The 25790-nt window shown below is 44.4% G+C and overlaps 1 protein-coding gene across 1 annotated transcript in view; it reads left to right on the forward strand.

Annotated features, from left to right (window-relative positions):
• Positions 1–25790, forward strand: part of LOC127346940 (protein FAR1-RELATED SEQUENCE 5-like) — a 39893-nt gene that overhangs the window by 11131 nt on the left and 2972 nt on the right. The window lies entirely within an intron of this gene.

Genomic DNA, 25790 nt, shown 5'->3' on the forward strand with positions numbered 1-25790 from the left:
GTGCACATTTTGCAAAGATAAGGTCATATTTCTGGGTTATGTTGTCTCTAAGCATGGAGTAGAGGTAGATGTGTCTAAAATTGAAACTATTCAAAATTGGCCTACTCCCATGAATGTGAGTCAAGTTAGAAGTTTTCATGGTCTAGCTGGGTTTTATAGAAGATTTGTGCCCAACTTTAGTACTATTGCTGCACCTTTGAATGACTTGACTAAAAAGGGTGTTATATTTGAGTGGGGCGCAGCCCAAGATCATGCTTTTGACGAACTTAAGAGATTGTTAACTTCTGCACCGTTGCTTGCACTTCCTGATTTCAATAAGCAATTTGAGATTGAATGTGATGCTAGTGGTATTGGAATTGGTGGTGTGTTGATGCAAGAGGGTCGCCCAATTGCATATTTTTCTGAGAAACTTTCTGGTACTAAGTTGAACTATCCTATATATGATAAAGAATTGTATGCTTTAATTAGAGTTCTTGAGGTTTGGCAACATTATTTGTGGCCAAAAGAATTTATCATACATTCTGATCATGAAGCTTTGAAATATCTGAAAGCCCAATCTACTTTGCATAAGCGTCTTGCTAAGTGGGTTGAGTTCATTGAGTCTTTTCCATACATTATTAAGCATAAGAAGGGAAAAGATAATATTGTTGCTGATGCTCTATCTAGGAAGACTATGCTATTAACTCAACTTGATGTTAAAATTCCTGGATTAGAAGTACTATGTAATTTGTATGCTACTGATCATGATTTTGCTGAACCATATCGCTTATGTGCTCTTTGTAAAGCATGGGAAAAATATCACATACATGATGGGTTCTTGTTTCGAGCTAACAAACTATGTGTTCCAGAATCGTCTGTACGTTTACTCTTATTGCAGGAATCACATGCTGGAGGTTTGATGGGTCACTGCTTGCGCACAGTTGATGTGGGCGTAGTAGCTTCCTTGTGATGTTGGGAACCCCAAGAGGAAGGTATGATGTGTACAGCAGCAAGTCTTCCCTCAGTAAGAAACCAAGGTTTATCGAACCAGTAGGAGCCAAGAAGCACGTTGAAGGTTGATGACGGCGAGATGTAGTGCGGCGCAACACCAGAGATTCCGGCGCCAACGTGGAACCTGCACAACACAACCAAAGTACTTTGCCCCAACGAAACAGTGAGGTTGTCAATCTCACCGGCTTGCTGTAACAAAGGATTAGATGTATAGTGTGGATGATGATTGTTTGCAGAGAATAGTAGAAACAGTATTGCAGTAAATTGTATTCAATGTAAAAGAATGGACCGGGGTCCACAGTTCACTAGAGGTGTCTCTCCCATAAGAAATATAGCATATTGGGTAAACAAATTACAGTTGGGAAATTGACAAATAGAGAGGGCATGACAATGCACATACATGACATGATGAGTATTGTGAGATTCAATTGGGCATTACGACAAAGTACATAGACCGCTATCCAGCATGCATCTATGCCTAAAAAGTCCACTTTCAGGTTATCATCCGAACCCCTTCCGGTATTAAGTTGCAAGCAACAGACAATTGCATTAAGTATGGTGCGTAATGTAATCAATAACTACATCCTCGGACATAGCATCAATGTTTTATCCCTAGTGGCAACAGCACATCCACAACCTTAGAACCTTCTGTCGCTGTCCCAGATTTAATGGAGGCATGAACCCACTATCGAGCATAAATACTCCCTCTTGGAGTTACAAGCAATGACTTGGCTAGAGCCTCTACTAGCAACGGAGAGCATGCAAGATCATAAACAACACATAGGTAATAGATTGATAATCAACATAACATAGTATTCTCTATCCATCGGATCCCAACAAACGCACATGTAGCTTTACAGATAGATGATCTTGATCATGATAGGCAGCTCACAAGATCAGACAATGATATCACAATGAGGAGAAGATGACCATCTAGCTACTGCTATGGACCCATAGTCCAGGGGTGAACTACTCACACATCAATCCGGAGGCGACCATGGCGGTGTAGAGTCCTCCGGGAGATGATTCCCCTCTCCGGCAGGGTGCCGGAGGCGATCTCCTGAATCCCCCAAGATGGGATTGGCGGCGGCGGCGTCTCAGTATGTTTTCTCGTATCGTGGCTCTCGGTACTGGGGGTTTCTCGACGAAGGCTATTTGTAGGCGGAAGGGCAACGCGGGGGGCCACACGAGGGCCCCACACGCCAGGGCCGCGCGGCCTAGGGCTTGGCCGCGCCGCCCTGTTGTGGCGGCGCCTCGTGGCCCCACTTCCTTTCCCCCTCGGTCTTCTGGAAGCTTCGTGCAAAAATAGGACCCTGGGCTTTGATTTCGTCCAATTCCGAGAATATTTCCTTACTAGGATTTCTGAAACAAAAAACAGCAGAAAACAACAACTGGCTCTTCGGCATCTCGTTAATAGGTTAGTGCCGGAAAATGCATAATAATGACATATAATGTGTATAAAACATGTGAGTATCATCATAAAAGTAGCATGGAACATAAGAAATTATAGATACGTTTGAGACGTATCAAGCATCCCCAAGCTTAGTTCCTACACGTCCCGAGTAGGTAAATGATAACAAAGATAATTTCTTAAGTGACAATGCTACCAACATAATCTTGATCATACTATTGTAAGCACATGTAATGAATGCAGCGATCAAAACAATGGTAATGACATGAGTAAACAACTGAATCATAAAGCAAAGACTTTTCATGAATAGTACTTAAAGACAAGCATCAATAAGTCTTGCATAAGAGTTAACTCATAAAGCAATAATTCGAAGTAAAGGTATTGAAGCAACACAAAGGAAGATGAAGTTTCAGCGGTTGCTTTCAACTTGTAACATGGATATTGTCAACATAGAGTAATATAACAAGTGCAATATGCAAGTATGTAGGTATCAATGCACAGTTCACACAAGTGTTTGCTTCTTGAGGTGGAGAGACATAGGTGAACTGACTCAACATAAAAGTAAAAGAATGGTCCTTCAAAGAGGAAAGCATTGATTGCTATATTTGTGCTAGAGCTTTTATTTTGAAAACAAGAAACAATTTTGTCAACGGTAGTAATAAAGCATATGAGTTATGTAAATTATATCCTACAAGTTGCAAGCCTCATGCATAGTATACCAATAGTGCCCGCACCTTGTCTTAATTAGCTTGGATTTACATGGATTATCATAGCATATCACATGTTTCAACCAAGTGTCACAAAGGGGTACCTCTATGCCGCCTGTACAAAGGTCTAAGGGGAAAGCTCGCGTTGGATTTCTCGCTTTTGGTTATTCTCAACTTAGACATCCATACCGGGACAACATAGACAACAGATAATGGACTCCTCTTTAATGCATAAGCATTCAACAACAGATAATATTCTCATAAGAGAGTGAGGTTTGTTGTCCAAACTGAAACTTCCACCATGGGTCATGGCTTTAGTTAGCGGCCCAATGTTCTTCTCTAACAATATGCATACTCAAACCATTTGATCATGATAAATCACGCTTACTTCAGACAAGACGAACATGCATAGCAACTCACATGATATTCAACAAAGAAATAGTTGATGGCGTCCCCAGGAACATGGTTATCGCTCAACAAGCAACTTAATAAGAGATAAAGTGCATAAGTACATATTCAATACCACAATAGTTTTTAAGCTATTTGTCCCATGAGCTATATATTGCAAAGATAAAGGATAGAAGTTTTAAAGGTAGCACTCAAGCAATTTACTTTGGAATGGCGGAAAAATACCATGTGGTAGGTAGGTATGGTGGACACAAATGGCATAGTGGTTGGCTCAAGGATTTTGGATGCATGAGAAGTATTCCCTCTCGATACAAGGTTTAGGCTAGCAAGGTTTATTTGAAACAAACACAAGGATGAAGCGGTGCAGCAAAACTCACATAAAAGACATATTGTAAACATTATAAGACTCTACACCGTCTTCCTTGTTGTTCAAACTCAATACTAGAAATTATCTAGACCTTAGAGAGACCAAACATGCAAATCAGATTTTAGCATGCTCTATGTATTTCTTCATTAAAGGGTGCAAAGTATATGATGCAAGAGCTTAAACATGAGCACAACAATTTCCAAGTATCACATTATCCAAGATATTATACCAATTACCACATATATCATTTTCCAATTCCAACCATATAACAATTTAACGAAGAAGAAACTTTCGCCATGAATACTATGAGTAAAGCTAAGGACATATTTGTCCATATGCAACAGCGGAGCGTGTCTCTCTCCCACACAATGAATGCTAGGATCCATTTTATTCAAACAAAACAAAAACAAAAACAAACAGACGCTCCAAGTAAAGTACATAAGATGTGACGGAATAAAAATATAGTTTCAGGGGAGGAACCTGATAATGTTGTCGATGAAGAAGGGGATGCCTTGGGCATCCCCAAGCTTAGACGCTTGAGTCTTCTTGATATATGCAGGGGTGAACCACCGGGGTATCCCCAAGCTTAGAGCTTTCACTCTCCTTGATCATGTTGTATCATCCTCCTCTCTTGATCCTTGAAAACTTCCTCCACACCAAACTCAAAGCAACTCATTAGAGGGTTAGTGCACAATTAAAATTCACATATTCAGAGGTGACACAATCATTCTTTATACTTCTGGACATTGCACAAAGCTACTGAAAGTCAATGGAACAAAGAAATCCATCAAGCATGACAAAACAGGCAATGCAAAATAAAAGGCAGAATCTATCAAAACAGAACAGTTCGTAAAGACGAATTTTTAACAGGCACCAGACTTGCTCAGATTAGAAAACTTAAAACTAATGAAAGTTGCGTACATATCTGAGGATCACTCACGTAAATTGGCATAATTTTCTGAGTTTCCTACAGAGAATTAGACCCAGATTCGTGATAGCAAAGAAAACTGTTTCTGCGCAGTAATCCAAATCTAGTATTATACTTCTATTAGAGACTTACTTGGCACAACAATGCAATAAAACTAAGATAAGGAGAGGTTGCTACAGTATTAAACAACTTCCAAGACTCAAATATAAAATAAAAATACTGTAGTAAAAACATGGGTTGTCTCCCATAAGCGCTTTTCTTTAACGCCTTTCAGCTAGGCGCAGAAAGTGTGTATCAAGTATTATCAAGAGATGAAGCATCAACATCATAATTTGTTCTAATAATAGAATCAAAAGGTAACTTCATTCTCTTTCTAGGGAAGTGTTCCATACCTTTCTTGAGAGGAAATTGATATTTAATATTACCTTCCTTCATATCAATGGTAGCACCAACAGTTCGAAGAAAAGGTCTTCCCAATATAATGGGACAAGATGCATTGCATTCAATATCCAAGACAACAAAATCAACGGGGACAAGGTTATTGTTAACGGTAATGCAAACATTATCAACTCTCCCCAAAGGTTTCTTTATAGCATTATCAACAAGATTAACATCCAAATAACAATTTTTCAATGGTGGCAAGTCAAGCATATCATAAATTTTCTTAGGCATAACAGAAATACTTGCACCAAGATCACATAAAGCATTACAACCAAATTCATTGACCTTCATCTTAATGATAGGCTCCCAACCATCCTCTAGCTTCCTAGGAATAGAAGTTTCGCGTTCTAGTTTCTCTTCTCTAGCTTTTATGAGAGCATTTGTAATATGTTTCGTGAAAGCCAAATTTATAGTACTAGCATTAGGACTCTTAGCAAGTTTTTGTAAGAACTTTATAACTTCAGAGATATGAAAATCATCAAAATCTAAACCATTATGATCTAAAGCAATGGGATCATTATCCCCAATGTTGGAAAAAATTTCAGCAGTTTTATCACATGCAGTTTCAGCAGTTTTAGCAGTTTCAGGCATTTTTGCTCGCTTTGCATTAGGAGTAGAAACATTGCCAACACCAATTATTTTACCATTGATAGTAGGAGGTGCAGCAACATGTGGAGCATTAGCATTACTAGTGGTGGTAATAGTCCAAACTTTAGCTACATTATTCTCTTTAGCTAGTTTTTCATTTTCTTCTCTTTCCCACCTAGCATGCAATTCAGCCATTAATCTTATATTCTCATTAATTCTAACTTGGATGGCATTTGCTGTAGTAACAATTTTATTTTCATTATCCCTATTAGGCATAACTTTCAATTTCAAAAGATCAACATCAGCAGCAAGACTATCAACTTTAGAAGCAAGTATATCAATTTTCCCAAGCTTTTCTTCAACAGATTTGTTAAAAGCAGTTTGTGTACTAATAAATTCTTTAAGCATGGCTTCAAGTCCAGGGGGTGTATTCCTATTATTGTTGTAAGAATTCCCATAAGAATTACCATAGCCGTTGCCATTATTATAAGGATATGGCCTATAGTTGTTACTAGAATTGTTCCGGTAAGCATTGTTGTTGAAATTATTATTTTTAATGTAGTTTACATCAACATGTTCTTCTTGTGCAACCAATGAAGCTAACGGAACATTATTAGGATCAATATTTGTCCTATCATTCACAAGCACATACATAATAGCATCAATCTTATCACTCAAGGAAGAGGTTTCTTCGACAGAATTTACCTTCTTACCTTGTGGAGCTCTTTCCGTGTGCCATTCAGAGTAATTAATCATCATATTATCAAGAAGCTTTGTTGCTTCACCAAGAGTGATGGACATAAAGGTACCTCCAGCAGCTGAATCCAATAGGTTCCGTGAAGAAAAATTCAGTCCTGCATAAAAGGTTTGGATGATCATCCAAGTAGTCAGTCCATGGGTTGGGCAATTTTTAACCAAAGATTTCATTCTTTCCCATGCTTGTGCAACATGCTCAGTATCTAATTGTTTAAAATTCATTATGCTACTCCTCAAAGATATAATTTTAGCAGGGGTATAATATCTACCAATAAAAGCATCCTTGCATTTAGTCCATGAATCAATACTATTCTTAGGCAGAGATAGCAACCAATCTTTAGCTCTTCCTCTTAGTGAGAAAGGGAAAAATTTTAATTTTATTATGTCACCATCTACATCTTTATACTTTTTCATTTCACAAAGTTCAACAAAATTATTGAGATGGGCAGTAGCATCATCAGAACTAACACCAGAAAATTGCTCTCGCATAACAAGATTCAGTAAAGCAGGTTTAATTTCAAAGAATTCCGCTGTAGTAGCGGGTGGAGCAATAGGTGTGCATAAGAAATCATTATTATTTGTAGTTGTGAAGCCACACAACTTAGTATTTTCAGGAGTATTCATTTTAACAACAGTAAATAAAGTAGACTAGATAAAGTAAATGCAAGTAACTAATTTTTTGTGTGTTTTTGATATAGCAAACAAGATAGTAAATAAAGTAAAACTAACAACTAATTTTTTTGTGTTTTGTTTTAGTGCAGCAAACAAAGTAGTAAATAAAATAAAGCAAGACAAAAACAAAGTAAAGAGATTGGATTGTGAAGACTCCCCTTGCAACGTGTCTTGATCTCCCCGGCAACGGCGCCAGAAAATTACTGTTGCCGTGGGAGTTGGCAATCTTTGTGGTGTAATTTTCCTTCAGTCCCCGGCAACGGTGCCAGAAAATTAGCTGCTTGCGCACAGTTGATGTGGGCGTAGTAGCTTCCTTGTGATGTTGGGAACCCCAAGAGGAAGGTATGATGTGTACAGCAGCAAGTCTTCCCTCAGTAAGAAACCAAGGTTTATCGAACCAGTAGGAGCCAAGAAGCACGTTGAAGGTTGATGGTGGCGAGATGTAGTGCGGCGCAACACCAGAGATTCCGACGCCAACGTGGAACCTGCACAACACAACCAAAGTACTTTGCCCCAACGAAACAGTGAGGTTGTCAATCTCACCGGCTTGCTGTAACAAAGGATTAGATGTATAGTGTGGATGATGATTGTTTGCAGAGAATAGTAGAAACAGTATTGCAGTAAATTGTATTCGATGTAAAAGAATGGACCGGGGTCCACAGTTCACTAGAGGTGTCTCTCCCATAAGAAATATAGCATATTGGGTAAACAAATTACAGTTGGGAAATTGACAAATAGAGAGGGCATGATAATGCACATACATGACATGATGAGTATTGTGAGATTCAATTGGGCATTACGACAAAGTACATAGACCGCTATCCAGCATGCATCTATGCCTAAAAAGTCCACTTTCAGGTTATCATCCGAACCCCTTCCGGTATTAAGTTGTAAACAACAGACAATTGCATTAAGTATGGTGCGTAATGTAATCAATAACTACATCCTCGGACATAGCATCAATGTTTTATCCCTAGTGGCAATAGCACATCCACAACCTTAGAACCTTCTGTTGCTGTCCCAGATTTAATGGAGGCATGAACCCACTATCGAGCATAAATACTCCCTCTTGGAGTTACAAGAAATGACTTGGCCAGAGCCTCTACTAGCAACGGAGAGCATGCAAGATCATAAACAACACATAGGTAATAGATTGATAATCAACATAACATAGTATTCTCTATCCATCGGATCCCAACAAACGCACATGTAGCTTTACAGATAGATGATCTTGATCATGATAGGCAGCTCACAAGATCAGACAATGATATCACAATGAGGAGAAGACGACCATCTAGCTACTGCTATGGACCCATAGTCCAGGGGTGAACTACTCACACATCAATCCGGAGGCGACCATGGCGGTGTAGAGTCCTCCGGGAGATGATTCCCCTCTCCGGCAGGGTGCCGGAGGTGATCTCCTGAATCCCCCGAGATGGGATGGGCGGCGGCGGCGTCTCAGTATGTTTTCTCGTATCGTGGCTCTCGGTACTGGGGGTTTCTCGACGAAGGCTATTTGTAGGCGGAAGGGCAACGCGGGGGGCCACACGAGGGCCCCACACGCCAGGGCCGCGCGGCCTAGGGCTTGGCCGCGCCGCCCTGTTGTGGCGGCGCCTCGTGGCCCCACTTCCTTTCCCCCTCGGTCTTCTGGAAGCTTCGTGCAAAAATAGGACCCTGAGCTTTGATTTCGTCCAATTCCGAGAATATTTCCTTACTAGGATTTCTGAAACCAAAAACAGCAGAAAACAGCAACTGGCTCTTCGGCATCTCGTTAATAGGTTAGTGCCGGAAAATGCATAATAATGACATATAATGTGTATAAAACATGTGAGTATCATCATAAAAGTAGCATGGAACATAAGAAATTATAGATACGTTTGAGACGTATCAGTCACTTTGGGCGTGAGAAGACGCTACTCATGCTAGCTGACCACTTTTATTGGCCAAAGATGAGGCGGGATGTGGACAGGTATGTGAAGAGATGCATTACTTGCAACAAGTCTAAGTCCAAGCTGAAGCCTCACGGTTTGTATACTCCTTTACCGGCACCTACTACACCTTGGGAGGATATTAGTATGGATTTTGTGTTGGGTTTGCCGCGTACTAAGAGAGGCCATGATTCTATATTTGTGGTCGTGGACAGATTTTCTAAGATGTCACACTTTATTGCCTGCCACAAAAGCGATGACGCTTCGCATGTTGCTAACCTGTTTTTCAGGGAGATTGTTCGACTACATGGAGTCCCGAAGACTATTGTTTCTGATCGTGACGTGAAGTTTATGAGCTACTTCTGGAAGATGTTGTGGGGAAAGCTAGGGACAAAGCTGTTGTTCAGTACTACTTGTCATCCCCAAACTGATGGACAAACTGAAGTGGTGAATAGAACATTGTCACAACTATTGAGATCCATGATCAAGAAAAACCTGAAGGAGTGGGAAGAGTGTTTGCCGCATGTGGAGTTTGCTTATAACAGGGCGGTACATTCTACCACGGAGTTGTGTCCTTTTGAGGTGGTGTATGGTTTCAAACCCATTACTCCACTTGACTTGTTGCCTTTGCCCATACACGAGAGAGTTAATATGGAGGCGTCTAAGAGGGCAGATTTTGTGCGTAAGATCCATGTGAAGACTAAAGAGTTGATCGAGAAGAAAGGCAAGATCAATGCTGCAAGGATGAACAAGAAGCGTAAAGAGATGTTGTTCAAGCCTGGTGATATGGTCTGGGTACATTTTCGCAAGGATAGGTTCCCGAAACTACGGAAGTCTAAGTTGAAGCCTCGTGGTGCTGGTCCTTACAAAGTGCTTGCCAAGATCAATGATAATGCATACTCGATAGATCTTCCAGTTGATGAGTTTGGTGTCAGTAATTCTTTCAATGTTGCTGATTTGACACCATATGACGGAGAAGACCTTGGAGCGTCGGGGTCGACGCCTTTTGAAGGGGGGGGGGAGATGATGAGGACATCCCTACCTCAATGCCACCTCCGTCATTACCTACTGAAGATGAACCTGCTGTGAAGCTCAAGTCCAATGAAGTTAGGATTGGACCGATTACAAGAGCTCGTGTGAAGCTACTTAAACAACAGGTGAACTTGTTCCTAAACGATACTTTGATTGATAAGAATTTTATACTACCTAAATCCTATTACTTGTGTATCATCAGGTATGAAGAGGAGACAAGCATCGCACGAGGAGGAGAGAAGCAGCTGGACATGAAGACGGACGTCAAGATGGACGTGAAGCTGGACATGGAGCTGGACATGAAGATATCTCATGGACGCGCGAGGGAGGAGCGGGAGGCATGCGCGAGAGGAGAAGAAGTCCGGGCCGGTCCACAGCCCGGTCAGACCGGACGGCACGCCGGACGGTGCGGTCCCTGGCCCGGTCAACCGAACGGTGATACGTCTCAAACGTATCTATAATTTCTTATCTTCCATGCTACTTTTATGATGATACTCACATGTTTTATACACATTATATGTCATTATTATGCATTTTCCGGCACTAACCTATTAACAAGATGCCGAAGAGCCAGTTGCTGTTTTCTGCTGTTTTTGGTTTCAGAAATACTAGTAAGGAAATATTCTCGGAATTGGACGAAATCAAAACCTAGGTTCCTATTTTTCCACGAAGCTTCCAGAAGTCCGAGGGAGAGACGAAGTGGGGCCACGAGGTGGCCACACACCAGGGCGGCGCGGCCCAGGCCCTGGCCGCGCCGGCCTGTGGTGTGGGCCCCTCGGGCGGCCCCCTGACCTATCTCCTCCGCCTACTTATAGCCCTTGTCGAGAAACCCCCAGTACCGAGAGCCACGATACGAGAAAACCTACTGAGACGCCGCCGCCGCCAATCCCATCTCGGGGGATTCTGGAGATCACCTCCGGCACCCTGCCGGAGAGGGGAATCATCTCCCGGAGGACTCTACACCGCCATGGTCGCCTCCGGATTGATGTGTGAGTAGTTCACCCCTGGACTATGGGTCCATAGCAGTAGCTAGATGGTTGTCTTCTCCTCATGTGCTTCATTGTCTGATCTTGTGAGCTGCCTATCATGATCAAGATCATCTATCTGTAATGCTACATGTGTGTTTTTTGGGATCCGATGAATAGAGAATACTATGTTATGTTGATTATCTATCTATGTGTTGTTTATGATCTTGCATGCTCTCCGTTGCTAGTAGAGGCTCTGGCCAAGTCAGTGCTTGTAACTCCAAGAGGGAGTATTTATGCTCGATAGTGGGTTCATGCCTCCATTAAATCCGGGACAGTGACAGAAAGTTCTAAGGTTGTGGATGTGCTGTTGCTACTAGGGATAAAACATTGATGCTATGTTCGAGGATATAGTTATTGATTACATTACGCACCATACTTAATGCAATTGTCTATTGTTTACAACTTAATACCGGAAGGGGTTCGGATGATAACCTGAAAGTGGACTTTTTAGGCATAGATGCATGCTGGATAGCGGTCTATGTACTTTGTCGTAATGCCCAATTAAATCTCACAATACTCATCATGTCATGTATGTGCATTGTCATGCCCTCTCTATTTGTCAATTGCCCAACTGTAATTTGTTTACCCAATATGCTATTTCTTATGGGAGAGACACCTCTAGTGAACTGTGGACCCCGGTCCATTCTTTTACATCGAATACAATCTACTGCAATACTGTTTCTACTGTTTTCTGCAAACAATCATCATCCACACTATACATCTAATCCTTTGTTACAGCAAGCCGGTGAGATTGACAACCTCACTGTTTCGTTGGGCAAAGTACTTTGGTTGTGTTGTGCAGGTTCCACGTTGGCGCCGGAATCCCTGGTGTTGCGCCGCACTACATCTCGCCGCCATCAACCTTCAACGTGCTTCTTGGCTCCTACTGGTTCGATAAACCTTGGTTTCTTACTGAGGGAAAACCTGCTGCTATACGACATCATACCTTCCTCTTGGGGTTCCCAACGAACGTGTGAGTTACACGCCATCAGGCGGCAGACCGGATATTTCCCGGCGCTAATCAGGCTCGTACCGAGGGCCAACCGGACGAAATTTTGCGACGTTTCCGGTTGGCGCCCGGTCGACTGGACCCCAGACCGGCCAGCCCGGTCCCTGGCCCGGTCAACCAGGTTCCAGACCGGACCAGTCCGAGTCTGTCTCGACCAGATCTATTTCTGGGTCGGTTTTACTTGTATCTTTCGACCAGAACTCGTCCCGGACGCCTATATAAGTGCCTTGGACGACCCCCTAGCAGTTTTAGACCACGTTTAAGATAAACCCTAGTTCTTAGTTGTTTGCTTATGCAAAACTATTGAATCCCTACACCATATTGCTTGATATTGTGTAGATCCTGAAAAAGTCTTGTGTGATCTGCTGTTCCATTGGGAATTAGACGGTTGCAACTTACCGCTTCGTGGTCGGCGGCTACGTGCGCAAGTGTGTGGAGTTGCGAATATCTTGCAGGGTTGAGAGCTGTTGCATTGGCGACAGGGACCAATTGACATAGGCATCCCAAATGGGCCTGCCGAAGATAGTACCCGGGGTTTACTGAAGGCCCACTACCCGAAGAATAAGAAGATTCGGGAGCCCAAGATATATCAAGGAAAGTCAAGAGTTGTAATAGGAAGTGTTATTTGTAATCTGGCGGGATGAATTAGAAACCGTCCCGGACTCTGTAACTTGTATAGCACGAATCCCTCGGCTCCACCTCCTATATAAAGGGGGAGTCGAGGGACGAAGAAAGGATCGAATCATTGTCTACAAACCCTAGTTTTCATAATCGTCGAGTACTTTTCGGCTGAAACCTTCGAGATCTACTTACCCTCTACTTCCAACTAAACCCTAGCCTACAATCCATAGGCATTGACAAGTTGATACCTTGTCAATTGGCGCCGTCTGTGGGAACTAGAGGCGTAAGGATCTGATCTCGATGGCACGCTAAGGATCTTCGACATCGTCAACCGCAAGCAACACAATGGATCGAGGTAAACAGATCGCTGCTGGTCTTGTCGATTTTGTTCCTCACCCACCCTCCCGTTTGGATGCATATGCGTATCTGGCGGAGCCCATGGAGATGACGTTCGGAAGGTTTCACTTTCGCGTCGAGAAGGAAGGATCGTATCGTGTCGAGGTTCCGATTTCGTCGGGATCGTCGGTGGTCGATTCCGATTTTTCAAGCTATGCACCATCAATCGAGTCAGGAGAAGAAGAAACCTCGGCGACACGTTACGTCAGCACAAGAACAAGAGAGAAACTCGCCAAGATCTTCAACGACATGTCGTTTGAGTCATCTGCGGACTCATATATAAGCGATGGCTCAAGCGATGTCGACAGTTACGACTTCATCGACAAATCTATCACAGTAGGCAAGGTCTTCATCAATCTCAACGATGATGTCACCAAACCCAACGTAGATCTGAGTACAAAGTATCATCAGATTTACGCCATTGAAGATCAAGAGGAGACATTCGAGGCTTTCGACGGTCGGGAAATCCATACGTCGATCCCTCCAATCTGCGACAAGGCCTGGGCAACAAATACGTCGGGCCAGAGCCGCGAGATAGAGTTCAACTTTCACAAGCAGCGTGGGACAGAGCCGCGAGAGCTATGAACGGCACAGAACCAATGGCTACCACAGCCACACCAGAAGAATTGCAAGCATATCAATATAGGCTCGCACGAGCTGCGAGGGAATTGGAAAAACAGACAGCTGAGTTGAATAGGAGAAAGGAAGCAGCTTCTGCATCCAGCAGGAGAAGGGCAGATCTGAGTCGACAATCTAGAACTTCGGGTGATAGCCACAGGGAGGCTCGGAACAGAGGAAGATCAAGGTTACAACACATACCCGAAGCATAAAGGTAGCACTTGGGTCAAAACCTCGACATGTCCTTTATGTCGATAGACACACGAGGAAACAATATCCCTAAGACACCAGAAGCTGGGTATATGGCGACACAAGCTTTTATCCTCGCGTCTAAACCACCTCCAGGTGATCCAAGGGAAACACTATACAATATGGCGATAGCAGGAGTTGGAGCTATGGGGACAGCGTTCGTTACAACGCCTCCCGAAGGAACAGCAAGGCAAAATAGTCCACGACCTGCAGCAGCAACGGCGGCAGCCCCTGAAGGACCAAGTGGAGCAAGAGATACGGCAGCACAAGCAAGAGTCGACAGTGCACGACAAAGCAGAAGGGATCATCGGCAATCTCCGGAGCTTAACGACGAAGATATGTGCGGCTTGCCATGCTTCACGAGGAGAGTCCGAAAAACTCGAGTCCCCTCAGGATTCAAGCTACCCGATAATTTCAAAAAGTTCGACGGCCTTCAAGATCCAGAGGATTGGCTAGTCGACTATCTGGAGACAGTGAAGCTCACGGGAGGAACCAGGGCAACAGCCATGCAAAGCATTCAGGTGCATTTGAGTGGAGCCGCACGATCGTGGATAAAGAAACTCACTCCAGGATCTATCGACAGCTGGGAAAGTTTCGAGGACGTGTTCGTCAAGAACTTCAGATCCACGTGCAAAAAACCCGCGTCGTTAGAGGAGTTGAGAGCATGTCGACAAAAGCCAGATGAGCCAATGAGAAAGTATATCCAAAGGTGGAATATCATCAAAAACTCGGCAGAAAATATATCTGACGAGAGAGCAATAGATGCGTTTGTCGCAGGAGTCAGGCGTGGAGATTTTGTCGAGGATTTGGGAAGGACCAATCCAAAGACAGTATCCGCGTTAATGGAGATAGCAAATAAATGGGCAGATGGAGAAGACGTTGTCCACAACAAACGGCACAGGTCGCCAGAGGAGGACCGTGGTCGAAACTATCAACCGAGGCGAAGATTTTCTCGGCAGTACCAGAACTATGACGCTCCAGGACAAATTTCGGCAGGTTTTCGGACAAATACAGGAGGAAGCAACAGAGATGATTACCGTGAGAAGCAATGAACAGAGAGGTGAAAACACGAATGATTAACTCAGAAGGCAAAATAGAGGGCAAAGGTTCCCGAGACCCTTCGTGTCCCCTGAAGAGATGATGAATGGACCGTGCCAGATGCATTTTTTCCTCGACAGCAACGGTAAAAGACAGTCAGGGCACTTGCAGAAAGACTGTCGAAATTTTCAGGCAATGTTGCGGTACGCAGAAAATGCTAACGCGCGGGCAGCACAGAGAAATCCTCGAGAACCTAGAAGCGAGATTCACTTGCCGCCTCCTCCCGCGATCACAGACGACAATCGGCATCAGCTCAGAATAGCGGCAGCACCTGCACCACCACCTTATGTTGATCCTAACTCCAATGGAGCAAAGGTCGATGATTCGAAGGAAGGCCGTCCAATAGAGCTCAGAAAGTAATCTCACGACAGGTGTTTATGGCAGAGAAAATGCCTCCACCAACAGTTGAGTACCTTAATTGGTCGGGACAAGATATCGGCTTCACAATAGCAGATCATCCGCAGCAAGTTCTCGACCAGGGCAGTCAGCACTTATTCTCGCCAGCGATTATCGCGGGATTTGATGTCTCTCGAGTGTTCATAGACGGCGGCAGCAGCTTGAACCTTATGTATGCAGATACATTGAGGAAGATGAACATATCCTTAGCAAACTTGAAACCAACAGACACAAGGTTCCACGGCATCACACCGGAGAAACCAAGTTATCCATTGGGAAAGATCAATCTCGATGTTCAGTTTGGGACCCGAGAAAATTATAGAATCGAGAGGCTCGAATTTGAAGTCGTGGATTTTCCGTCGCAGTACCACGCTCTGTTGGGACGACCAGCATATGCTAGATTTATGGCGGTGCCACACTATACATACCTGTTGTGGAGGTTGCCTGGGCCAAAGGGACCAATCACAGTCAAAGGAAGCTTTGCCTTAGCCGATAAATGCGACAAGGATTTTCACCGGCTGTCAGAAACTTTTGGGATGCAAGCTGAGTACTTGGCGTCAAAAAGCATGACTGATTACGACGTACTACCAGACGTTGGAAGGCCAAACAAAGAATCAACTTTCAGTACCGAGAAAAATTCAAAAGAGGTGCAGATTCACCCGACAGACCCGAAAAAGACGACATATATCGCAAACGACATGGATATCGCATAGGAAAGCGCGCTCGTCGAGTTCCTCCGTGAGCACTGGAAAATCTTCGCATGGTGTCCAGCTGACATGCCAGGAGTACCCAGGGAACTTGCCGAGCACCACCTAAACTTGGATCCACTAGCGAGACCAATCAAACAACCTTTGCGGCGTTTTTCGGAACCAAACCGCAAAGCCATGCTGTCAGAAATCAATCGACTACAAGAAGCTGGTTTTATAAAAGAGATATTCACAGAAGCCACATGGGTAGCAAATCCTGTGCTGGTGCCGAAGAAAAACACTAAGGTCCTTCGCATGTGCGTCGACTTTACGTGTCTCAATAAACATTGTCCAAAGGATCACTTTCCCCTCCCGAGGATCGATCAAATTATCGACTCCACGGCTGGATGTGAACGTCTTTCCTTCCTGGATGCATATTCTGGTTATAACCAGATCAGATTGAAAGAAGAAGATGAAGTAAAGACCGCGTTTATTACACCTTACGGCGTGTTTTGCTACAGAACAATGCCCTTCGGTTTAAAAAATGCGGGAGCAACATATCAGAGGATGATGCAGAAGTGTTTGGTGACACAGATCGGGAAGAACGTGCAAGTATACATTGATGATGTCGTCATAACATCAAAAAAGGGGGCAACGCTGATCGAGGATCTCAAGGAAACCTTCGACAACCTTGATAAGTTCTGCCTCAAACTGAACCCGACGAAGTGTTCTTTCGGCGTCCCAGCAGGAGAACTTCTGGGGTTTCTAGTTTCAGCAAGAGGGATCGAAGCAAATCCCGATAAAATACAAGCTATCGTAACAATGAGGAAGCCAACAAAGTTGAAAGAAATACAACAGCTAACTGGGCGAGTCGCAGCTTTGAGCAGATTCGTCGCTAGGCTTGGTGAAAAAGCGTTACATTTTACGCTTTGATAAAGCAAGGAGATAAATTCCAGTGGAACGAAGAAGCCGACAGAGCTTTCGAGGATTTGAAGCGCACAATCTCGACACCACCAATTTTGGTGGCGCCAAAAGAAAGGGAACCTCTCCTGCTGTATATCGCAGCCACGCCCCAAGTGGTGAGCACGGTGCTAGTTGTTGAAAGGGAAGAAGAAGGAAAACTCCACGGCATGCAGAGGCCAGTATACTTCGTCAGCGAAGTTTTATCACCCTCAAAACAAAGGTACCCTCAGTACCAAAAGATAGCATACGGAGTGTTCACAACAGCACGAAAATTGTGCCACTATTTTTCGGCACATCCGATCATAGTGGTCAATGAAGCTCCCTTGTCAAATATACTGAACAATCCAGAAGCTACGGGTCGTGTCTCCCTTTGGGGAATAGAACTTTCCCCTCGGGACATCACGTATGAAAAAAGAAAAGCAATCAAGTCGCAAGTACTGCCGGACTTCATTGCAGAGTGGATGGAGTTGCAAAATACAGGACCTCCAGATTTGTCGAGAACCTGGACCATGAACTTTGACGGGTCCAAAAGACTGGAAGGAGCTGGCGCAGGAGTAGTACTCATATCACCTGAAGGCGACAAGTTAAAGTACATCCTTCGGATGACGTTCCCTAACGCATCTAACAATGAAGCAGAATATGAGGCTCTCATACACGGGATGAAGATGGCGAAAGCCTGCGGTGCAACTCGACTAAAAATCTTTGGCGACTCACAGTTGGTGGCTCAGCAAGTTATGAACCAATGTGACGCAGTCAATGATAGCATGATGGCGTACAAGGAGGTGTACAACGAGCTCGAGAAGTTGTTCGATGGATGCGAAGTAAATCATATTAGCAGATTGAGCAACGACGAAGCCGACGTTCTTGCAAACATCGGGTCGCAATGCCTTGCAGTCCCGCCAGGTGTATTCTGGGAAGAGATAACAGAGAGGTCCACCAAATCAACAAAATCAAAAAAGAAGGAGAAGAAACCCTCGGGGGCTACCAAGGAAAAGCAAGAGGAAGAAGAAGAAGATCAGGACCTGGTCATGGTGATACAGATACCGTGGATGCAGCCGTACATATCATACATCCTCAGGAAAGAAATACCCGATGATCCGGCTTGAGGCAAGACGAGTAATTCGACGCTCCAAAGCTTTCACGGTGGTCAAAGGAGAATTGTATAAGCGAAGTATTTCAGGCGTCTTGCAAAGGTGTGTCACACCCGAAGAAGGAAGAATAATTCTGAAGGACGTACACGAAGGAATATGTGGCCACCACGCGAGTAGTCGAGCTATTGCAGCCAAGGTCTTTCGGGCAGGATTCTACTGGTTGACAGCAATCGAGGACGCCAAGGACATAGTAAGAACTTGCGACGCGTGTCAAAGGTTTGCCGCAAAACCTCACTCTCCAGCAGCAGAGCTAGCACCAATACCATTGTCATGGCCCTTTGCTCAATGGGGACTTGATATGGTGGGCAAGACACAAATCCTGGCCAGGAGGAAAGGAGTATATGCTAGTAGCTGTCGACAAATTTACAAAGTGGATAGAAGCGAAGCCGATAAATTCACCAGACGGAGCATCCGCAGTAAAATTTATAAAAGGCCTCGTCTTCAGATTTGGAGTGCCCCACAGCATCGTCACAGACAACGGCGGTAACTTCACATCCCACGAATTCAAAGATTATTGCGAAGAGGTGGGCATCAAGTTGCACTTTGCGTCAGTTGCACATCCTCAAACCAATGGGCAAGTCGAGAAAGCCAATGGCATCATCTGCAATGGCATCAAGAAACGCTTGTTAGGACCACTGGAAAAAGCTCGGCATACCTGGCCAGAAGAACTACCAAGTGTGTTGTGGAGCATCCGAACAACACCAAACACAGCAACACAGGAAACGCCGTTTTTCTTGGTTCATGGAGCAGAAGCAGTACTACCAATCGAGATAGAGCACAACTCTCCACGTGTCGTCGAATATGACGAAGAAGTGTCGAGAAAAGCGCTAGAAGACGACGTGGACGCACTTGATGAAGCCCGAGACGAAGTATTGTCTCGGGTAACCAAATACCAACAGGACTTGAAGAATTACCACAGTCGACGTTTGCGGCCAAGATCTTTTCAGGTGGGAGACCTAGTTCTTCGGCTCACGCAAAAAAGTCATGAAAAACTCGAGTCACCATGGCTTGGCCCTTACATTGTCACGGAAGTAATCGGAGGAGGAGCATACAGGATAAAGGACAAGAAGACAGGGGTGGAGGAGCCAAACCCCTGGAACGTGGCGCAACTCAGGCGGTTCTACGCCTAGAGTCGAAATATAGTCCTTGTAAAACTTCAATATACTGAAACGCCCGCGAGTTTTCAGACGCACTCTTTTCCTTTTTCGGGGCACCGAGTGGGGCCGGAGAAGGTTTTTAATGAGGCGGGCTCGCGGTGCTGCAATATAATAAAGATAGTGTCAATATACCTTTCTCTTTATCGACATGTTCAAAGTCTTCGCTCCAACGAATTTTAATACAGTCCATCAAAAAAGAAAAAACCTTGCCTTGGTATTAAAATACCTCGTGAGTCAGTAAAAATACAAAATAGTACTCAATAAAGAAGCTCGGGGACTCATATTCGCCATAAATATATAAATGCCTTGGTTCAAAACCTCGCAGATATATAAATACAGTAAAGAGTCACCGAAACACTCGGGGGCTAGACGAACAGAGAAGTATAATGATTGCTTTACAATATAGTCATGGATTACAAAGAAGAAGTATCTACAAGAGGAAAATAACTAGTCTTGATTCAATATGTCATCAAGAGTAACTCTGTTTTCTTCAGGAGCAGCACCAAGAAAATCGGCATAATGGCCATCGGCAAAAAAGTCGGCGTCCATCCGAAGAAGGTCCTCAATCATTTCTTCGGCTATAGGCGTAACCTTCGTGTTAATCCTGTCAACACCAACTCTTCGACGTTGTACCTTTTGATGAACTTTTGCGACAACTTGGGTAAGGTCAAGATTTGAGTGGCAGATCTGGAGCATGATAAGAGCAAATCTGGCGCCAGCTACCAGTTGAGCTTTGACAAAATCATGGATACTGCGAGCATCCTTGAATCTTTCCATCAATTCAGGGAGAGTTTTTGGTTGGACGTTCCGAGGAAACATGGAGTTGTAAACCATGGACAAGGTCTTGGTACAGAAGTCAAGGAAATCGCGAGTTTGAGAGGTGCGATCTTGGAATCTGACAATTTGTCGGGTCCTCTCTGGGGTAGCCCAAAACAAAGAACCATGGTCCAGGGAAAGGTTAACAAGGAGGTTCGTCCTAGCATTTACCCTCTCTTCCTCGGCAGCAGCATCAGTAAAGGAACCTATCAAAACAATGAAGGGGAAACCTTTAAGAGACATAGCATGAGGATGAAAGATATCGGAGGATGAAGCAAGCATACCCGACATATCTGCACTGGCTTCATTCATTAATTCGAGCATGAAATTCTCTCGAGTGGTTGCCTTTTCAGCCTCGGAAGCAGCAATTTCCTTAGCAGCCACGGCCTCGCGAGCTTGCTGAAGAGCAACTTTTTCGGCTTCAGATGACTTACGAGATTGCTCCATCATCACAAGTGTTTGCTTCTTCGCATACTGAAGCTGCTGTCGAAGCTCATCCAGTTCTTGCGACAAGGTATCGTCGACAGGTGCAGTATCAGCAAAAGTTCTCGCGCGAGAAGAAGGCGAAACATCGGAAGGAGCGGAAGATGGAGTATAGTTATCAAATATCAACTGAAATTTAAACAAGACAACATCAAACAACAAGCAAAGATAGAGTTTTCATTAATCTCTTGGAATAATTACAAGGGCATTACAGTGGAGCTAAGGAAGTACGTGTCGCCAAATGACTACTTTGGCGACAAGAGCAAAAGAAACATAGAAAGAAAAATAAAGAGGCATGCAACTAGACCTCCGGCCTTGATGAGCTAGGAGTCGACGCTGGTTTGATCCTGAGATAGGCCAAGATCTTCTTCGTGTTGGGCTTGGCTGCCTTAATCAACGACCTCCATCTTGATTGCTCTATCTGCTCGGTGTCGCCAACTTTCATCCAGTCAATAGTCTGTCGACTGTCAGCAACCAACGCGACAGTGTTCTCAACGGCAACCTTCATATTTTCTTGGCGCATCTTCAGTCCAAGGTCTTCCGGTGTATTGAACATCTTGGCAAGGTTGAGGAAAGTCGCAGGCTCCTCTTTCTTCGGGAAGAAGTAGGGGAACAATGCCGACAACACTGCGCTAGCATTCGACACACCTTCACGAATCTCGGATCCATGAAGCTCCAGATAGGAAAGTGCGTCAAGGACAGGGTCATTGACAGGATTCGTCAGATCAAAATCCTGGTTTGTTTGGGCTGTCAAGGAAACAAAGCATTAGTGAAAAGACAAGAAACAACGATTCTCATAAAAATAGAAGGGATCAGCAAAATTACTGAAAGTGCGGCGACTCTGAGTTTTCAGGCGCTTGAGGATTCCTTCTTCACGAGAAGCTTGCGCAGCTTTGTGCTCATCCAAGGCAGCTGTAGCATCCTCAAGTTTTTTCTGCAGTTCCTCGACACCAGCAGCTTTCGCCTTGGCTTCATCAGCTTCGGCCTTGGCTTTGCTAGCAGCAAGTTCGGCTTTCTTGCGAGCCGCCTCACTTTGCTCAAGTTTTTGAGCAAGTGCGTTGGCGCGTTCGTTGGCCTCTGCAAGTTTCTCTGTCGAGATATGGAAAAGAGAGAGAAGAAAGATCAAAATTGCGAAAAGCAACAGGAGTAAAAAATCAAGGAAAAACAGCAAGTATAAAAGTCGTTACCTTCGGCTCTGCTAGCATATTCACGGTATCCAATAAATTGGGAACCGATGCGGAGAAGATCTTTGATCATAGGCTGTTCAAGGTGAACACAGCAAGAGAAACATCGGCATGAAAAAGAGAAAAGGTGTGAAAAAACAAAATAAGGAAAATATAGATGTCGACAAGCTTACATCATCTAAGAGCAGAGTCGACGAACTGCCCAACTGAGGGGCAGGTTCAACAATCTTTTCAACCCTTGTCCTTTTTGGTGAAGGAGCAAGGGGGCTTGATGGTGGAGTAGTGGTGACGACGTTTTGTTGAGGAGGCGAGGTTTCTTCTCCTTCAACTAGCGTGTCTGAAGCAAGTACAGTACGTGACGTGCTTGTCCGAGGAGCCACGTCAGTAGTTGGTACTTCTTCCTCGTCATCACTGTTGATCAAAAAATCGGCAGCATAAAAAGCAAGACAAGATAAATATTTCGAGTACAAAAAATAAAAAAAAAGGGAGAAATAAAGACGACTTACGAGCTGACGAGGGATTCAACATAAGGATCGTAAGCTGCCTTCGGATGAGAAGGAACAACTTCTTCAGCCTTAGAGGTGCCAGAATCCTCGGCATCAGTCCTTTTCCTTTTGTTCTTTGGAGAAACAGCAGGAGGAAGGGATTGCGTCGACTCACTGGCCTCAGACTCAACTTCTTTTTCGTGAGAAGCCGCAGATTTGTGAGAACCCGCGACTTCACTTTCAGGAATAGAAGAACCTTGAGCATCTTCGGCAATGATGGCCTGTTCTTCGACTTCTCCATCCTCAGGAAGAGGAGGAAGGGAAGCCATAGTAGGATGGTTCTGCAAGAAAATAGCGACAAAAGAAAATTAGCGAGATACCAATACAATGAGATGCAAGGAAAAGTTTAGAGCAAGACAGAAACTCGAGAAGACAAAATACCTCGGGAAGAGGATTGGAAGCACTGTATGGTTCTACTCGACAAGAGGAGGGAATAGGATCCTTCTTGGCTAGTCGAGAAACTCTTCGAACCAATTTCTCCAAGTCCTTTACAGAAAGATCGTTGGAGATTCTGTTGGCGTCGTTTTTGCCAGAGTACGTCCAAAGGGGATTTTTGCGAGCCTGAAGAGGCTGCACTCTAATCCTAAGGAAGTAGGCAGTGATTTGAACACCAGACAGCTCTTTGCCTCGAGTGTTTTGAAGCTGATGAATACGAGACATGAGTGCCTCTGTCGCCTTTTCTCTTCCTCGAAGCTTCGGCATCCCAGGAGCGGCGGCGCTGAATTCTGGCATTTCCGTCGAAAGGAACTATGTTGTGTTCAACGGAGTTGGCGCTTTCTTCGTGAATGTAGAGCCACTTTTTGCGCCATCCTTGGACAGAATCAGGAAATTTGACGTCGAAATAATCGACATCAGTACGAACACAGATAACAACGCCACCTATGTTATAAGTGACGTTGTGGGAGCCATTGCGGCGGAGGCAGAAAATGCGTTTCCACAGAGCCCAATTGGGAGGGATTCCGAGGAAGCATTCGCAAAGTGTGATGAAAATAGAAATGTGAAGGATGGAATTGGGGGTCAACTGGTGCAGTTGAATCCCATAAACAAAAAGAAGGCCGCGGAGAAAATCGTGAATTGGGGTCGAAAGACCACGGATAAGGTGATCAACAAAACTAACCCGGTACTCCATTGGAGGCTTGGGGTAGCTTTCTTCGCTGGGAAAGCGGATGGCGTCTTCCTTCTTCATGAGGCCAAGCCTCTTCAGCGTGTTGATGTCTTGGTTGGAGATTTTAGATCTCTCCCACTCAAGATCCTCGGCGGCCATCTTGGATTCCGGAGTACTGTGGCGAGTGAGTCGTGTGCGCGGTGGCATCAACGGCAATGGGCAGAGCAATGCTCGTGAGTGCGGATGATCAGAGAGAGTTGGGCGCAGGGGAAGCTTTTGCGAAGAGGAACAGATGAGCGGCGTAAGCGAGGATGAACGGAGGTTGAAGAAAGGTTTATATAAGAATCGGGTGAAGCAGTGCGCCGTTGGATGAAGAAATCGTGTGGTGAAAAAAGATCTCCTAGATACAAGGGTAAAAAGGTATTTTTACTGAGATAGGCGTTACCGTACGTGCGCCAGAAAAAGCGGAGGACGTGTGTTCCCCACTTGCACGACGTGTCAACGTGGTGGAAGCAATGGACCCACAGGGCAGAAAAATCACGACTATTTAACAGGGATGAAGTAAATTTGGTTAAGGGAAGCATGTCGACAAGGAAAATAAAAGAAGATTGGCGACAGGGAGAATTATTAAATACTTCGGGAGCCTTTGATCAAATACAAGTTTTTGCCCAAATGCTCGGGGCTACTTCGACAAAAAGTAAAATTTCGAGTATGGCAATATAGAAATTGCGGGAGCCTACAACCAAGCACAAGTCCTTGGCTGTAGCCTCGGGGGCTACTCCCATCGGGAGCGCTGTTCGCGCACCCGAGAGATAAAAAAAGAAGAGAGAGATCATATTGGGAAATAACGACAATATAGCGACAAGGTGGACTAAAATGTCGAGCCTACAACCAAGCACAAGTTCTTGGTTGTAGCCTCGGGGGCTACTCCCATCGGGAACGCTGTTCGCGTACCCGATGAAGTTCAAAAAATAAAAGATAGAAAAGCAAGAGAGTATATTTCGAGTTATAATTAACTCTACATATACTCCCATCGGGAGAACAATATAAGTCAAAATTGACTCGATAAAATGTGCCATTCCAACAGCCGGAAAAGCACTCGACAATATATTCTCAGAACGCCGAAGTTGCGATCAATTTCTGAATGCCGCAAATTTGCGAAGGTAAGACCCCAGATCCGTTCTGCTGGGCGTGGCATCGCCAAAGACTGCGCTCTGCTACCTTTATCCGTATCAACAGATACGAAGAAAAATCCTAACGGACGCGTTAGGTACCCGATAAATTTGACTGGGACTCGACAGAATGGTAAGACCTTAAGCGGCACCTGTCGAAGTTTACACCAGTATCCCGAGATCATGTCCAGGGACGTGATCTTGAAGTAGGTTTTTGCGGATTGCCACTAGAGCAGTTAACTAGTACCTGATCCGTCAGATGAACTAGCCCCAACTACCATTATCCCTGTACAATATAGAATTTTATGTGAAGAAATATAAAAAAAGTTGAAGCTTTCGAATAAAAATAAACAGTGGAGATTTTCCCTGATTCTACGATTCAAGCAAAATCTCGGAGACTCGACATATGCATCCCAAATGGGCCTGCCGAAGATAGTACCCGGGGTTTACTGAAGGCCCACTACCCGAAGAATAAGAAGATTCGGGAGCCCAAGATATATCAAGGAAAGTCAAGAGTTGTAATAGGAAGTGTTATTTGTAATCTGGCGGGATGAATTAGAAACCGTCCCGGACTCTGTAACTTGTATAGCACGAATCCCTCGGCTCCACCTCCTATATAAAGGGGGAGTCGAGGGACGAAGAAAGGATCGAATCATTGTCTACAAACCCTAGTTTTCATAATCGTCGAGTACTTTTCGGCTGAAACCTTCGAGATCTACTTACCCTCTACTTCCAACTAAACCCTAGCCTACAATCCATAGGCATTGACAAGTTGATACCTTGTCACCAATCGAGAGATATCGTTGCGTCATACAAGTTATCATCCACTACATCGTCGTGTTTCTCCGCTGCCATCACCCCGTGATCATCATCACCACCGTTTCT

This window comes from Lolium perenne, chromosome 4 (genome assembly GCF_019359855.2).
Source record: "Lolium perenne isolate Kyuss_39 chromosome 4, Kyuss_2.0, whole genome shotgun sequence".
Lineage (NCBI taxonomy): Eukaryota > Viridiplantae > Streptophyta > Magnoliopsida > Poales > Poaceae > Lolium > Lolium perenne.